Source organism: Ursus maritimus, unplaced genomic scaffold, assembly GCF_017311325.1.
Source record: "Ursus maritimus isolate PB19 unplaced genomic scaffold, ASM1731132v1 scaffold_2, whole genome shotgun sequence".
NCBI lineage: Eukaryota > Metazoa > Chordata > Mammalia > Carnivora > Ursidae > Ursus > Ursus maritimus.
The window spans coordinates 63,021,965-63,040,266 of NW_024424452.1; the positions used below are offsets into that span (position 1 = coordinate 63,021,965).

The following is an 18,302-nucleotide window of genomic DNA, read 5'->3' on the forward strand; positions in this document are numbered from 1 at the left end:
CTGTAAATAATGCTGCAATAAACATAGAAGTGCATATATCTTTTCACATTTGTGTTTTTATTTTCTTTTGAGTAAATACCTAATAGTAGAATTATTGGGTCATATGGTATTTCTGTTTTTAATTTTTTGAGGAATTTCCATACTGTTTTTCACAGTGGATGCAACAGTTTACATTCCCACCAGCAGTGCGGGAGGAATCCTTTCCACATTCTTGCCAACATTTGTTGTTTCTTGTCACATGGATCTTAGCCATTCTGATAGGTGGGGGGTGATATCTCATTGAGGTTTTGATTTACATTTACCTGATGATGAGTGATGTTGACCATCTTTCACGTGTCTATTGGCCATCTGTATGTCTTCTTTAGAAAAATATCTATTCAAGTCCTCTTCTCATTTTTTAATCAGATTATTTGGGTTTTTTTTTTTTTTGGTGTTAAATTTATTAATTTTTAATATATTTTGGGTATTAACCCCTTATTGGATGTGTCATTTGCAAATATCTTCTACCATTCCATAAGTTGTCTTTTTATTTTTTTGATAGTTTCTTTTGCTATAAAAAAGTTTTTAATTTTGATGTATTCCCAATAATTTATTTTTGCTTTTTTCCCCTTGTCCTAGGAGACATACCTAGAAAAATGTTGCTATGGCTGATGTCAAAGAAATTACTATGTTTTCTTCTAGGATTTTTATGGTTTCAGGTCTCACATTTAGGTCTTTAATCGATTTTGAGTTTATTTTTGTGTTTGGTGTTAGAAGGTAGTCTGGTTTCATTCTTTTATGTGTCCAGTTTTTCCAACGTCATTTATTGGAAAGACTTTCTCTTCTCTGTTGTATAGTCTTGCCTTCTTTATCATAGATTAATTGACCATATAATCATGGGTTTATTTCTGGGGTCTCTGTTCTGTTCTGTTGATTTATGTGTTTGTTTTTGTGCCAGTTCCATACTGTTTTGATGATTACAGCTTTCTGGTATATCTTGAAATCTGGGACTGTGATACCTGCAGCTTTGTGTTTCTTTCTAGGATTGCTTTGACTATTTGAGATCGTTTGGGGTTCCATACAAATTTTAGGATTATTTGTTCTAGTTTTGTGAAAAGTGCTACTGGTATTTTGATAGGGATTTCATTAAATCTGTAGATTGCTTTGAGTAGTATGAACATTTTAACAATGTTAATTTTTCCAATCCATGATGATGGAATATCTTTCCATTTGTTTGTGTCATCTTCAATTTCTTTCATCAGTGTTTTGTAGTTTTCAGAGTACAAGTTGTTTACTTTTTAAGTTTATTCTTAGTTATTTTATTCTTTTTGGTAAAGTTGTAAATGGTATTGTTTCCTTAATTTCTCTTTCTGCTACTTCGTTATTAGTGTGTAGAAATACTACCAATTTCTGGGTATTAATTTTGTATCCTGCCACTTTACTGAACTAACTTATTCTAGTAGCTTCTTAATGGAGTTTTTATTTTTTAAATTTTTTAAAAAAAGATTTTGTTTATTTGAGAGAGAGAGGTGGGAGGGGCTTAGGGAGAGGGAGAGAGAATCTCAAACAGACTCCATGCTGAGCACCGGGTATGACACAGGGCTCTATCTCATGCCCCTGAGATCATGACCTGAGTCAAAATCAAGAGCTGGACGCTTAAGCAACTGAACCACCCAGGTGCCCCTTATTGGAGTCTTTAGAAATTTCTGTGTATATTCCTCCCCTCTAGCAACATCAGTTTGTTCTCTGTATTTATAGGGGTGATTCTGCTTTTCATTTCTTTACTTATTTTTTTTTCTTTATAGATTCCACTTATGAGTAGAATCATATGGTATTTTTCTTTCTTGGTCTGGTTTACTTTACTTAGCATAATACACTTTACGTCCATCCATGTTGTCACAAATGGCATGATGACATCCTTTTTATGGCTGCGTAATAGTCCAGTGTGTGTGTGCGCGCACGCCATATTTTCCTGTCAGTTTGTTTATTAATGGACACTTTGGTTGCTTCTATAACTTAGCTACTGTAAATAATGCTGCAATAAACATAGAAGTGCATATATCTTTTCACATTTGTGTTTTTATTTTCTTTTGAGTAAATACCTAATAGTAGAATTATTGGGTCATATGGTATTTCTGTTTTTAATTTTTTGAGGAATTTCCATACTGTTTTTCACAGTGGATGCAACAGTTTACATTCCCACCAGCAGTGCGGGAGGAATCCTTTCCACATTCTTGCCAACATTTGTTGTTTCTTGTCACATGGATCTTAGCCATTCTGATAGGTGGGGGGTGATATCTCATTGAGGTTTTGATTTACATTTACCTGATGATGAGTGATGTTGACCATCTTTCACGTGTCTATTGGCCATCTGTATGTCTTCTTTAGAAAAATATCTATTCAAGTCCTCTTCTCATTTTTTAATCAGATTATTTGGGTTTTTTTTTTTTTGGTGTTAAATTTATTAATTTTTAATATATTTTGGGTATTAACCCCTTATTGGATGTGTCATTTGCAAATATCTTCTACCATTCCATAAGTTGTCTTTTTATTTTTTTGATAGTTTCTTTTGCTATAAAAAAGTTTTTAATTTTGATGTATTCCCAATAATTTATTTTTGCTTTTTTCCCCTTGTCCTAGGAGACATACCTAGAAAAATGTTGCTATGGCTGATGTCAAAGAAATTACTATGTTTTCTTCTAGGATTTTTATGGTTTCAGGTCTCACATTTAGGTCTTTAATCGATTTTGAGTTTATTTTTGTGTTTGGTGTTAGAAGGTAGTCTGGTTTCATTCTTTTATGTGTCCAGTTTTTCCAACGTCATTTATTGGAAAGACTTTCTCTTCTCTGTTGTATAGTCTTGCCTTCTTTATCATAGATTAATTGACCATATAATCATGGGTTTATTTCTGGGGTCTCTGTTCTGTTCTGTTGATTTATGTGTTTGTTTTTGTGCCAGTTCCATACTGTTTTGATGATTACAGCTTTCTGGTATATCTTGAAATCTGGGACTGTGATACCTGCAGCTTTGTGTTTCTTTCTAGGATTGCTTTGACTATTTGAGATCGTTTGGGGTTCCATACAAATTTTAGGATTATTTGTTCTAGTTTTGTGAAAAGTGCTACTGGTATTTTGATAGGGATTTCATTAAATCTGTAGATTGCTTTGAGTAGTATGAACATTTTAACAATGTTAATTTTTCCAATCCATGATGATGGAATATCTTTCCATTTGTTTGTGTCATCTTCAATTTCTTTCATCAGTGTTTTGTAGTTTTCAGAGTACAAGTTGTTTACTTTTTAAGTTTATTCTTAGTTATTTTATTCTTTTTGGTAAAGTTGTAAATGGTATTGTTTCCTTAATTTCTCTTTCTGCTACTTCGTTATTAGTGTGTAGAAATACTACCAATTTCTGGGTATTAATTTTGTATCCTGCCACTTTACTGAACTAACTTATTCTAGTAGCTTCTTAATGGAGTTTTTATTTTTTAAATTTTTTAAAAAAAGATTTTGTTTATTTGAGAGAGAGAGGTGGGAGGGGCTTAGGGAGAGGGAGAGAGAATCTCAAACAGACTCCATGCTGAGCACCGGGTATGACACAGGGCTCTATCTCATGACCCTGAGATCATGACCTGAGTCAAAATCAAGAGCTGGACGCTTAAGCAACTGAACCACCCAGGTGCCCCTTATTGGAGTCTTTAGAAATTTCTGTGTATAGTATCATATCATCTGCAAATAGTGACAGTTTAACTTCTTTTTCTTTTTTGATTGCTGTGACTAGAACTTCCAGTACTATGTTGAATCCAAGCGGTGAGAGTGGACATCTTTGTCTTGTTCCTACCTTAGAGGGAAAGCTCTGTTTTTCACCATTGAGTGTAATGTTAGCTGTGGGTTTTTCATAAATGGCCTTTATTATGTTGAGGTATGTTCTTTCTTCTTTTTGTTGAGAGTAGTTTTTTTTTTTTTTTAATCATGAATGGATGTTGTACTTTGTCAAATGCTTTTTCTGTATCAATTGAGGTGATCATATGATTTTTATTTTTTATTTTATTGGTGTGGTGTATGACATTGATTCCAAAGTCACTTACTTACTATTTATTTATTTATTTATTTATTTATTTATTTATTTTTAAGTAGGCTCCATGCCTAGTGTGGATCCCAACACAGGGCTTGAACTCACAACCCTGAGATCAAGACCTGAACTAAGATCAAGAGTTGGATGCTTAACCAACTGAGCCACCCAGGCGCCCCCCCAAATCACTTTTTTAATGCTTTGTTGTAGTGTGACATTTTATTATAATTGATGTCAAATACATTTATTGCTGCTCTTTTCTGTATTGTCAGTGTTAGGTAACAAAATGCATCATGTGAATCCCAGTTCATCACACAAGGGCAGTCAACTTCTTAAAAAAAATATATAAAGGTCCATGGTATTGAAGACTTGGAAAAGCCAGCACGTCTGCAGGCCAATCTGCAAGTGTTTTATAAAGTTGACATACCAAACTATTTCTTCCTTACCTGGAATTTTGAGCCTGATGATGTGCTCAGAGGAGGGAGTTTGCTGTAAGAGTGTCTACTCCATGCTGTCCACATGTGCAGGGAGTTCTGTCCAGGGGGAGCAGAGAGCTACATCCTCATGTGTTCACATCCCTTCATGAGCTGAGGTCATCTTCCTTGCAGGTAGGGACCATGTGTCCTGTGACTTGTTTCTCCTATGATGTGTCTAGCAGTTTGACTACACATTTGTCTTCTTGCCTTGAGACAACCCTAGATATTTATACTGAGGAGGGTCTTCTTTTTATTGTAAAACTTGCGGCATTAGTATCTGAAGCTAGACATGTTAGCTTCTGTTTGATCATAATTGGCCTCTCATACCTGATTTTTTCTTATTTCTCCAGCATAGACCGTCAGTACATGATGATACACAATATGTGATATCTCTGTATTCACCAACATCTTAAACTTAAGCACTTATCATTAATGTCTAACTCCAGATTTGCTTATCAACAACACATTTCCTCTTACCATTTCAACTGATAGATAATACAGGCTTTCAGGGGAAGTTTAGTAGATAAGTCTGATCTAGAAGATCAGGAAAAAGCTTAACATAATGAGACTGCTGTTTAATTCTCATTTTGCATAAGATATGGAACCTGGAAGAAACAGAAACTTATATTGACCCCTTTCAAAATATAGCAGTTCTATTCTGTTCCTCTTTCAACCATTAAGACATACACAAAAGGAAAAAAAAAACACAATGATGTGTTTGTAGGCTCTTAAAGTATAAATTTAAAACAGATAATTATAAATGAATGATGTTATGGGGGGCATAAAACAACACCAAACTCACACTTAGCCCTTCCCCATGTGTGACCTGGGATATATTACTCAAATATTTGAGGATATTGTCATAATGTATTATTATTAGTAAGGGACAGGGAGCATGTTTTCATCAAGATTATATCCTTTGGTGGACCTAGGACGTTCTTTGGCAAATGATAGACTCTTAAGTGTTTGGTTCTATCTTGTCTTTGCTGCTTTTTCTCTCTTTCTCTCTCTTTTTAACTATTTCCACTAAGGATGTTTAATTCAGGTAATATATTCTCAGTAGACTGCATTTGAAGCCTTCCTTCATGAGCTTTGGTCATTGTAACTGTATTGTCAGCCCCAGCAGGGTGCAGGCCATGTGGTCTGTTTCTTTTCTATCCCAATAGAGAATGTTGGTCGGAAGTTTTTCCCAGAGCTGCTGGCTTACTCAGAAGTGGAAGATCCCTGGAATAAAAATTAGGAGAGCAGAGTATGTGTCCAGTTTTGGCACTGCCGCCCTCCAGTCTAGGCCAATTCTAGAACCTTTCATCCCTCAGTTAGCTGCTTTGAAATCATGATGGTAAATCCTTGCTTTGCTTCACAAGCTGACAATAGATGTGGAAGTACCCTTTATATTGTATCATTCTATACAAAACACAGGTTTTCTACGTTTTATAGCATCACTGCTCCCTGCCCAACCAAACTCTGGTGCAGGGACTCATGATTTACTTTTTCCTTGTGTGGGAGGATCACTGCATTTGGCCTTGTTTCCATGTTTGTCCAGCGCTGGGAGTTTTGCTTAGCCATGCACGACAAGTATTTGAGGGTAGTGTATGACTGCAAAGCTGATACCACATGCTAAAGTGAATACCCTTTACTAACTAGGGTGTCTAAGTACATGCAGGAGGAGGGAGAGGGGATCCGTGCAGAAATAATGGGGGAACATTAGTGATTAATAACTTCCCTGTCATTGGATGAATATTATTTTTAACATGAATTTAACAAGTAACTAACAAATAATGCAAGCTTTAGAAAACATTAGTTAGGAATTCTAGAAAGTAGAGTGTTAAATATTACCTAGTTGATGTCATTAAGATCTATTGAATGTAAAACAAAAAAACAAAAACAAAAATGAAAACTTGGTGGATGAAGATATTTTAATCTGTGATCACCTTGCTTATTATACTTTTTCTAATGCTTTTAGGTTAGAGTATATTCTTAGGATTCAGTTGACTACTTATGATTTCCTTCCTTTAGGTTAAACCAGATTTTTATTTATCCTATTTAAGAGTACAGAACCTTTGGAATGAATCTTGATAAAAATAATGATAGGTCATATTTATCGGACACTGTGTTAAGCCTGTTACAAAAATTATTTCAACTTAATTCTTACAATAGTCCTAGGAGGTAATGAAGGTGATTATTTCTGGTTATAGATGAGGAAACTGAGGAGGCTTAAGAGAAATTGAGTAGCTGGTCTGAGCCATAGCTTGAACACGAGTAGCATCAGGGGGGCACCTCGGCAGTTGGTTTCCAAAGCTTAAGGTCATGGCTGCTATCCCACGCTTCTTCTGCTGAATGCATTTTATGAAGTCTAGAGATAGAGTCCATGTACTTTCAGTGGAAAAGAATGGGCAGAAAAGAGCAGATATTCTGTATTCTATACAAGATGAAAGACCTGTCCATGGGTGTACACTTCGAGATTTCTTTAGGCTCTCTGTTAGATATGTAATTTGTGTGATCAGTGAGATGAGCCTTTCTTCGATGAAGATAGTGGGACCTTGTGCCAAACACCTAAAATCCCTGGTCCTGCATTTCCTAATTGATGAAATGACAGTTAGAGGCTGGGTTTGAAAGAAAGACTGCTTTCCCCACTGGGTTTTTTATTTGGGCCCCGTGGGAGGGAGGGGTGGAGGAAGGGAGAGCCTGAGAAAATTTGCCCATCTCCTGCCCATGCACTTAGACTCATAAATCCACCAGAAACTAGTTCTTATGTACCTGTAGAGTTTATACCAGTCTGCATTGTAAAGAATGATTTTATTGGCCTTTGAGAATTTTCTCAAATTTTAGAGTTACTACAGCTACAAGGGGAGTGTTGCCTTGGTAGTGGTTGAACCTAGGTCTTCCCTTACCTGTGGTCCCTGTTTGCATCTCCTTGATAAGTAGCCCAGGACTGCATGTAACTGCTATGCAACCTCCCTGGCTGACCCTGTGGCCTTGGCCCTTGGGGCTGACCTCCTAGCAAGCAGCACCCCACCAGGCCCTATCATGCCCACCTGCAGTTTTTCCTGACTTGTTCATTCAGCAAATAGGTTTTTGGCAAGTTGACTTAGAGCTATTTTGTACCTAGTAAGAGCTCGGGATATACTGTTGATTAAATAATGAAAATATGAAATTAAACAAAGCTTTGACTAGCTGAACACTTAAGGAAAGTTACGCTTATTCATACTCTAGGACCAATTATTTTCATTTTTTGGTGTGACCAACACATCTCAGTCTAGTATAGGTCCTTTGACCAAGGAATGGTGTAAGGGACCAGGAGTCATGGGCTATCCTGAACTGTGGGTGTGGTGGGGGGGTGCAGAAGGGGGTGCCATAGGGAATCTGGGACCTCTGTGTCCAGGTCCTAGCCAGCTAGTTTATACAGTTAAAAAAGAAGGTTAAGTTCATAAGGCTTTGTATCCAATGAGTCTCCCCAGTTTAGATTCAAGGAATTCCATGTAGTAGGCCAGTGTGTTCCAGTTAAATCTCTAGTCATCAACTATGAGAAGAAAAACAGAAGTTCCTGTCTCTGTCTGCTCCCTCCACCCTGGTCAAATTAGTCATGGTCAGAAAGGGTGCTCAGTGCATTCCAGCTAGAGTGCCGGTCCTAGAAGAAGTAAAAATATTTCATGTTCCTACCACGATCATTTGACTCTTTAATAAACTGAATTCACGTCTCTTGTTTTTGTAGAATAAGGAGGACACCTTGTTAGGTTTGCAATCTTAGAGTCCCGTGTTCTACTGACTGAGCCAGTCAGGTATGCCCTATTTATTTATTTGGCCTTGCAATCATTAATCTTTTCAATGGCACCATTTAAGATATTTGTTGGGAAGATTGGACCGTACACACAAGTAGAGGTATGATGAGCCCCATGTACCTATCACCAAGCTTCAGTAATTATCAATGCCATAATAGTTTTGTCTGCTTCTCTCAAATACACACTTTCTCATGGAATAACTTGAAACAAATACCAGGCATCATGTTAATTTTAAGTACTTCAGTATGTGTCTCAAAAAAGGACTTTTTAATATGCTACAATGCCATTATTATACTGAATGCAAATCAAATTTGTTGTTTAATAGTATCTGGTAATTAGTCCATTTTCAGAACTCTCTGTATCTTAGATTAGCAGTCAGAACCAATCTGACACGATTCAATCCTCTTCTCTTTTTTTCCCAGGGGTTTGGAATAGCACATGTGCTAGACGGGCAGTGCTGTATACTTGCTAAACCCACATCAGGAGGCTTACCGTGTCTGCCTGTCTCAGTTGTACTGAAGCTGTGAATGATTTGTGGGTTTGGGGATGACAGCTTGATTCCTTCTTGCAAATTTTTCAGTTGACTGTTTCTCGAATGGGTTTCCCATCCATTAACTATTCATTAAGTGAACCATAAGGACTGCAAAAGGAATTCATTATGGATTGCAAAAGGGTGATTTTCTAATTTTGTCACTTTTTTGCCCCTTTTCGCTAGAACTTTCTGTATTGAAAACTTTTTTTTTATTCACTAGGTGTGCTGTATTACCCTGAAACACAGTTTATACGGGAAATGCTTCTGTTATCTCCCATTAATTCTATTATCAGTGAGGTTTGGTGCCCTAGCATTCTCCAGTGGTATCTATTTTTGTTTTTTATTCCTTTTCATATGTTTGTTATGTTTTTAGATTAATTGAGTTATTATGTTTTTTTATGTTGAAGTAACATATAATACATCATTAGTTTTTTTTTTTTTTTTTTTTATCCCTCAGCTTGTTTTACAGGGTGCTTCATGAGCTTGATGAGGAAGGGCTCATACTTTATTATTTTTTTATTATTTCTTAATTATTTTTTATTTTTTATTATGTTATGTTAGTGGCGCCCCCATACATCATTAGTTTTTGATGTAGTGTTCAACAATTCATTAGTTGCATATAACACCCAGTGCCCATCACCACACGTGCCCTCCTTAATACCCATCACCTAGTTACCCCATTCCCCCAAGCCCTCCCTTCGATGAGCCTCAGTTTGTTTTCCAGAGACCAGAGTCTCTCATGGTTTGTTTCCCTCTCTGATTTCTTCCTATTCAGGTTTTCTCCCTTCCCCTGTGGTCCTCCACACTATTCCTTATGTTCCAGATACAAGTGAAATATGACAATTGTCTCTCTCTGCTTGACTTATTTCACTTAACATAATCCCCTCCAGTTCCATCCATGTTGATGTAAATGGTGGGTATTCATCCTTTCTGATGGCTGAGTAATATTTCATTGTATATATGGACCACATCTTCTTTATCCATGCATCTGTTGAAGGACATCTCGGCTCCTTCCACAGTTTGGCTATTGTGGACATTGCTGCTATGAACATTGAGGTGCATGTACCCCTTCTTTTCACTACATCTGTATCTTTGGAGTAAATACCTGGTAGTGCAATTGCTGGGTCATAGGGTAGCTCTATTTTTAACATCTTGAAGAACCTCCTTGCTGTTTTCCAGAGTGGCTGTACCAGCTTGCATTCCCACCAACAGTGTAAGAGAGTTTCACTTTCTCTACATCCTCTCCAACATTTGTTTCCTGTCTTGTTAATTTTTGCCATTCTAACTGGTGTAAGGTGGTATCTCATTGTGGTTTTGATTTGTATTTCCCTGATGGCTAGTGATGTTGAACATTTTTTCATGCGTCTGTTAACCATTTGTATGTCTTCTTTGGAGAAATATCTGTTCATGTCTTCTGCCCATTTCTCGACTTGATTATTTGTTTTTTGGGTGTTGAATTTGAGAAGTTCTTTATAGATCTTGAATACCAGCCCTTTTTCTGTAATGCCATTGGCAAATACCTTCTCCCAATCCGTGGGTTGCCTCTTAGTTTTGTTGACTGTTTCCTGTGCTGTGCAGAAGGTCTTTATCTTAATGAAGTCCCAAAAGTCCATTTTTGCTTTTGTTTCCCTTGCCTTTGGAGACATGTCTTGAAAGAAGTTGCTGTGGCCAATGTCAAAAAGGTTTGACACCTAGGATTTTTATGGATTCTTGTCTCATATTGAGGCCTTTCATCCATTTAGAGTTTATCTTTGTGTATGGTGTGAGAGAATGGTCGAGTTTCATTCTTCTGTATATAGTTGTCCATTTTTCCCAGCACCAATTATTGAAGAGACTGTCTTTTTCCATTGGATATTTTTTCCTGATTTGTGGAAGATAAGTTGACCATAGAGTTGGGGGTCTATTTCTGGGTTCTCTATTCTGTTCCATTGATCTATGTGTCTGTTTCTGTGCCAAAACTATGCTGTCTTGATGATCATAGCTTTGTAATATAGCTTGAAGTCAGGCATTGTGATGTCCCTAGCTTTGGTTTTCTTTTTCAACATTACTTTGGCAATTCAGGGTCCTTTCTGTTCCATACAAATTTTAGGATTGTTTGTTCCACCTCTGTGGAAAATGTCAATGATATTTTGATAGGGTTCACATTGAAAGTGTATATTGGTCTGGGCAGCACAGACATTTTCACAATATTTATTCTTCCAATCCATGAGCATGGAATGTTTTTCTCTGTGTGTCTTCCTTTATTTCTTTCATCAGTGTTCTGTAGTTTCTAGAGTATAGATCCTCCTTCACCTCTTTGGTTAAGTTTATTCCTAGGTGTCTTATGATTTTTGGTGCAATTGTAAATGGAATTGATTCCTTAATTTCTTATTCTTCAGTCACATTGTTAGTATATATAAATGCAACTGATTTCTGTGCATTGATTTTGTATCCAGCAATCACATTGCTGAATTGTTGTATGAATTCTAGTAATTTGGGGGTGGAGTCTTTTGGAGTTTCCACATAAAGTATCATGTCATCTGCAAAAAGGAGAGTTTGACTACTTCTTTGCCAATCTGATGCCTTTTATTTCTTTTTGTTGTCTGATTGCTGAGGCTAGGACTTCTAGTACTATGTTGAACAAAGGTGGTGACACCATCCTTGCCTTATTCCTGATCTTAAGGGAAAAGCTCGGTTTTTCCCCGTTGAGAATGATATTCGTCGTGGGCTTTTCATAGATGACTTTTGTGATATTGAAGTGTGTTCCCTCTATCCCTATATTTTGAAGAGTTTTAGGGGCGCCTCGGTGGCACAATCATTAAGCGTCTGCCTTTGGCTCAGGGCGTGATCCCGGTGTTATGGGATCGAGCCCCACATCGGGCTCCTCCGCTATGAGCCTGCTTCTTCCTCTCCCACTCCCCCTGCTTGTGTTCCCTCTCTTGCTGGCTGTCTCTATCTCTGTCAAGTAAATAAATAAAATCTTTAAAAAAAAATGAAGAGTTTTAATCAGGAAAGAATGCTGTATTTTCTCAAATGCTTTTTCTGCATTGATTGAGAGGATCATACGGTTCTTGTCTCTTCTTTTGTTACTGTGATCTATCACATTGACTGATTTGCAAAAGTTGAACCACCCTTGCATCCCAGGAATAAACCTCACCTGGTCATGGTGAATAATCTTTTTAATGTACTGTTGGATCTTATTGGCTAGGATATTGTTGAGTATTTTTTCCATCCATGTTCATCAGGGATATTGGTCTGTAATTCTCCTTTTTGATGGGGTCGTTGTCTGGTTTGGGGATCAGGGTAATGCTGGCCTCATAGAAGGAGTTTGGATGTTTTCCTTCTGTTTCTATTTTTTGGAACAGCTTCAGTAGAGTAGGTATGATTTCTTCTTTAAATGTTTGGTAGAACTCCCCTGGGAATTCTGGCCCTGGACTCTTGTTTTTTTGGAGGGTTTTGATTATTGTTTCAATTTCCTTGCTGGGTATTGTTCTGTTTAGATTGTCTATTTCTTCCTGTTTCAATCTTAGTAGTTTGTAAGTTTCCAGGAAGGCATCCATTTCTTCCAGATTGCCTAGTTTTTGGCTTATAGCTGTTGGTAATAAGTTCAAATGATTGCCTGTATTTCCTTAGTATTTGGTCGTGATTTCTCTCTGCTTTCATTCATGATTTTATTAATTTCGGTCCTTTCTCTTTTCTTTTGGGTAAGTCTGGCCAGAAGTTGATCGATCTTATTAATTCTTTCTAAGAACCAGTTTCTAGTTTTGTTTATCTGTTCTACTGTTCTTCTACTTTCTATTTCATTGATTTCTGCTCTAATCTTTATTATTTCTCTTCTCCTGCTTGGTTTAGGCTGTGCACTCGGGAAGAATGAGTATTCTGTTGTTTTAGTGTGGAATGTTCTGTATATATCTATGAAGTCCATCTGGTCCAATATGTCATTCAAAGTTCTTGTTTCTTTGCTGATCTTCTGCTTAATGATCTGTCCATTGATGTGAGTGGAGTGTTGAAGTCTCCTACTATTAATGTATTATTATCGATATGATTCTTTGGTTTGGTTATTAGTTGGTTTATGTAGTTGGCTTCTCCCATGTCGAGGCCATAGATATTTACAATTGTTACATTTTCTTGTTGGATAGACCCTTTAAGTATGATATAGTGTCCCTCTACATCTAAACTGAAGACTGTAGTAAGACTTACTACATACTAAGTAAGACTTACTAAAATCTAATTTGTCTGATATGAGGATTGTTACCCCAGCTTTCTTTTGAGGTCTGTTGGCATGGTAAATGGGTCTCCATCTCCTCACTTTCAATCTGAAAGGTATTTAGGTTCAAAATGAGTCTCTGTTAGACAGCATATGGATGGGTCCTGTTTTTTTTTTTTTTTTCCCCAACCTGAAACCCTGTGCCATTTCATGGGAGCATTAGGCCCTTCATGTTGAGAGTAATATTGAAAGATATGAATTTAGTGCATCATATTGCCTGTAAAGTCCCTGTTTCCATAGATTGTCTGTATATTTCTGGCCTATATTACTCTTGGGATCTTTCTTCTTTTAGAGAATCCCCCATAATATTTCTTGCAGGACAGGCTTGGTGGTCATATAGTCTTTTAGTTTCTGCTGGTCCTGAAAGCTCTTTATTTCTCCATCTGTTCTTTTTTTTTTTTTTTTTTTAAAGATTTTTGTTTATTTATTTAACAGAGACAGCCAGCGAGAGAGGGAACAGAAGCAGGGGGAGTGGGAGAGGAAGAAGCAGGCTCATAGTGGAGAAGCCTGATGTGGGGCTCGATCCCAAAACGCCGGGATCATGCCCTGAGCTGAAGGCAGACACTTAACGATTGCACCACCCAGGCGCCCCTCTCCATCTGTTCTGAATGACAGCCTTGCTGGATAAAGTATCCTTGGCTGCATGTTCTTCTCATTTAGTTCCCTGAATATGTGTTGCCTGCCCTTTCTGGCTTGCCAGGTCTCTGGGGACAGGTCTGACGTTTTTCTGATGTTCCTCTCTCCATAAGAAATCTCTTCACCCTAGTTGCTCTCAGGATAGCTTCCATGGCTCTAACATTTGCAAGTTTCACTATTATATGCTGGGGTGTTGGTCTATTTTCATTGATCTTGGGGTGGGTCCTCTGTGCCTCTTGGACATGAATTCTTTTTTCCTTCCCCAGATTAGGGAAGTTCTCAGCTATAATAACATGATTTTAATGGCTACATGTATAGCCATTGTATATAAAGACATTTTTTACCATGCATTTTTGTTGTTATATATTCTAATTTTTTCATATTTTTACTATTAATAAACATTTACTATTACAGCAGGAACTGTGCTAAGCATTTGACATGTAGTATGTCATTTAATCTTCATGGTAATCCTGTGATGCATCACTCTTTGGATATATCGAATATTTATGTAGGATTGATTTTGCAAAGGTGAATTTTTGGGTCAAGGGGTGAACTTTTTAAACATCATGGACACACATTGCAGAATTGCCCCTTCAAGCTCTTCCTGTTAATGCTATCACCACCTTCTGGGTTTTAGCCTATCTTGAGTCCAAGTTGAGGGAAAAAAATTGACAAACTCATTGCCTATTTGGTGGTTCTTGGAATTCTCATTTTTTCTCCTAGTTTTCCTGCTATTACAATATAGTTCAGGATCTCACTTAGCTGCCTCGTGCAGTCTGTCCATGTATGATGTCACTCTGACATACTCAACTGATGCAGTGACAGAAATCCATCTGGTTTCAGGTGGAGGAGTGTGTATAGAATGGGTGAGATTATAGGAAGCAATACAGGAAGACTTGAGGGAATAAACAGAATGAGCCAGGAAGTACTCACTCATACATTGACATGTTGAGTAGAGAAAGCAGGAGAGGGGACTGGAGAGACAGTGGCCAGTGAAGTAGAGAAAATACAGGGTGGTATCATAGAGGTGATAGCAGAGTATTCTAAGGAGTAAGAATGAGTGAACAATGGAAATTTTCTGAGAGATTAAGAAACTGAATAAGATGAAGACAGATGTTATTGATATAGTATTGGCTACCAGTTTCTGTTGCAATGTGGGATGGAAGTCAAATAGTCAAATTAGATTTGGAAATTAGACTGCTTAAGTGAGGGACTAGAGGTAACAAGTTTAGGTAATTCTGGTCAGTAGTTTTGATGTGAAAGGAAATCAAGAAATGGGACAGTAGTTGGGGGTAAGGAGTGATGTGGGCTAAGGGAGATTTTGTGTGTGTGTGTGTGTGTGTGTGTGTGTGTGTGATGCTGGAAATGTCCAGTAAAGCAGGAAATGTTCCTGACTCAGGAGAGGAAAGGAGTAAAGAAGTGACCTCCTGGCCATGTCACAAGGAATTCAACTAGAAAAATGAGGGGAAGAGCTTGCTTTGGTTTGGAGCAGGTCCTACTTCTTGTGTGAGGAAGAAGGATATCAGTGTAGCTGTTTTTGCATATTTGCAGTTTGTCTTGCTTTTTTCCATTTTCTCAATACATTATTTGAGAAGATCATTATATCTCAACATTGGAAAGACTGGGTTAATGGGGGAGAAAATGTATAAAGTTGTATTGGAAACAATATGTTTAGATGAGAATACAGAGCAGTGTTGGGTCTAATTGAGGTCTATATTCATGATCTTAAAGTGAAAACAGGCAATGAGTGTGTGTCTTTCCTTCATTGTGTTCAGTTGCTTTGGTGAAGTCAAAGAAAAGGTAGATGTCTAGACTGGATGAATTGGGGTTTTGGCTACCATGGTGGGAAAGAGGGGCAGGGGAGCTGGAGTGTTTGAAGCATGTGATTGCAGTGATGGGAAATAAAATTTAAGCAGGTGAGGAAGGGAGTGATGGATTGTGTGACAGTGGCAGGGATGACTGACTCAAGATCCCTGTGGACAGTGGAGCTTCAGAGGGGGTTCTAGAATATAAGCTGAAAGGGTAGAAGGTAATGGTGAAAGATTAGATGTTCCTTCCAGATATATATATATATATTCACTTATGACCAAAACATTAATCAATCAACTGTATTGTGTCAGGTCTTTCTTGAGGTTGTGGGTAGAGGATGGTGACCAAACAATAAAGCCTGCTAACATGGAGTTTACCTTCCGTGAGGAAGAGAGAGACCACAGACTCACATAAATTCAAGGGCTGAAATCACTGAAGAATAAAGAGGAATAGTGGGAAAAAGAGTGACTGGTGTGCTATTTAAGAAAAAGGGGTCAGGAAGTTCTCTCAGTGGAAGAGACAACTGAGCAGAGGCCTGAATCAGATGAAAGAGTGAGTCATTCAAGTATCTTGGGAAGAGTGTCTAGTACAAAAAGCTCTGAGGTGATAGTGACCTCTGTGTGTTCAGGAGGAGGAGGCTAGTAGGTGAGACTGCCTTCAGGGAGAGCAGGAAGAAGGGACAGGAGTGGGGAGGGGGCTCTTGAGTTGAAATGAGGAGTTGGGTTTTGCTCTGAGGGTGACGGAAAGCCATGGAGGACTAGAGTAAAGTTTGAAACTGGTCTTCTGAATGGCTTGCTTGTGTGGGGGTGGAGGAAACACTGAGTGGAGGCAAGGATTCAAGATCTCAGATGAGTTATATCCCTGGGTGTTGGTTTGATCTCCATGTGGATGTCAGAATCACTGATAGGAGCAAGGGTGGAAAGCACAGTGGTTGAGTCAGGAGGTAAGGTATTCAGTGAACGGCGGGGAGGAGATTGGGAATGACAAGAAGTTAGTGGATGGCAGAAAGGAGAAGGATGACAGGTGGTCTAGCTAGTGGCAGGAGTTACAAAGAGGCTGATGGTTTTGAAGGAGAATAAATCATTTGAAAGTGCTCAGGGGGTCAAGGAAGTCACTCACTCACTTCCTATCCCTGATACATGTGGGATTTGACACAAAATGTCTCCATGTAGAGGGCTGCTAGAGGAGGATGGAGGGGCAGCAAGTTATGGTCCATGTGAACCTGTGAGGTTCTCTTCAGAGAGGTTGAGCAGGGATTCTCAGGTTGGGGGACATTTGGCAATGTCTGGAGACACTTAGGCTCTTACAACTGGAAGAGCAGTGGTTATGCTGCTGGTGTCTAGTGCGTAATGGCCAGTGATGGTGCTAACATCCTATAGTGCACAGGACACACAGAATTATCCATCCCAAGACATCAGTGGAGCTGTGGTTGGGAAGCCCTGGATGAAGGATTGAGGGGTATTTGTTCATCATAGAGCTGAAGCTCCAGGGGGGTTGTCCTTTCCTCTCTTCCACATTTCCCCATAACGCTTTCTGATCATTTTTGGCTTGATATACATATTTATTTGATCACACCCAAATACTCTCACATAGGGAAGATCCTGTCTCCCTTTCTGTCATACCCAGTTTCTGAGTTACAGGAAAGACTTGGTTTTCTGGCTGTGTTCAGTCATCAGATGGGTATACTGCAGCAATAATTAATCATTTGAGAATTGAGGGATGTAGTTTCCTTGGTTGGTTCCAGCTAGATTCAGGGAAACTTAAGTCCTATAGAAGAAAAATCCTTTATTTCCCCTCCGAAAATATCCTGGGAGACCAAAGAATGTTCTCTAGTGACCTAAAGGAATGAAGAAAATACAGAGACCTCTTTTGCTGTGCTTTGTTATTCTACATATCAGAGGTAGATTTTGAAATGAGTTTTGTTGTACAAACAAAAATAGGAAGAGGCAAGAAGATTGCACGAGTAGTATCCTTACAGGCATTTGTACATTTGAAATTTCCTTGTTCTAATTGAAGGACAGACCTGGGCCTGGTTTTGCAGGACCCCAAGCGAAGACTGCTTTTTACATGGTGAAAGCTGTACAAAACAAAAATGAAGAAGAATATGCAACAGAGACCTTACATGGCCCTCGAAGCCTAAAGTATTTACTGTTTGGGCCTTTATAGAAAAAGCTTGCTGATCTCTGGGATAGATGTGTCTCCTTCCTACTTCTGACCATGATATGAATGAGTCTTTGTCACAGAATCATAACATTGCCTTTATTCAGAAATCCTAAAAAGTATTTATTGATACTTCTTAGGTGTGAGAGGCCACATTTGCAGGATGTATGCTAGCTGTCAGAGATTTTACTTTAGTAAGAGGTGTAGATATTTTTTTTTAAAGATTTTATTTATTTGAGAGAGAGAGAGAGCACGCATGCATGCACAAGTTGGGGGAGGGGCAGAGGGAGAGGGAGAAGCAGACTCCTCACTGAGCAGGGAGCCCAGTACAACATGGGGCTCAATCCCAGGACACTGGAATCATGACCTGAGCCGAAGGCAGGTTTAATTGTTTAACTGACTGAGCCACCCAGGTGCCCCAAGAGGTGTAAATATTAAACAAATAAGTATACACATGATTAATTAAAATAATTAATTACACAAAGTACTAAGAAGGGTGCCAAAAGAGTATGCAAGGGGGTCGCTGGAGTCTTTTCTGGATAAGTGATTTTAATCTAAATTTGAAGAGTGAATCCACTAATGAGAGGAAGGAGCAGGAGCAGGGCAAGAACTGA

The 18,302-nt window shown here is 38.3% G+C and overlaps 1 protein-coding gene across 1 annotated transcript in view; it reads left to right on the forward strand.

The window, feature by feature from the left end:
- The window catches only part of FMN2 (formin 2), a 357,463-nt gene that overhangs the window by 18,361 nt on the left and 320,800 nt on the right, over nucleotides 1-18,302 (forward strand). The window lies entirely within an intron of this gene.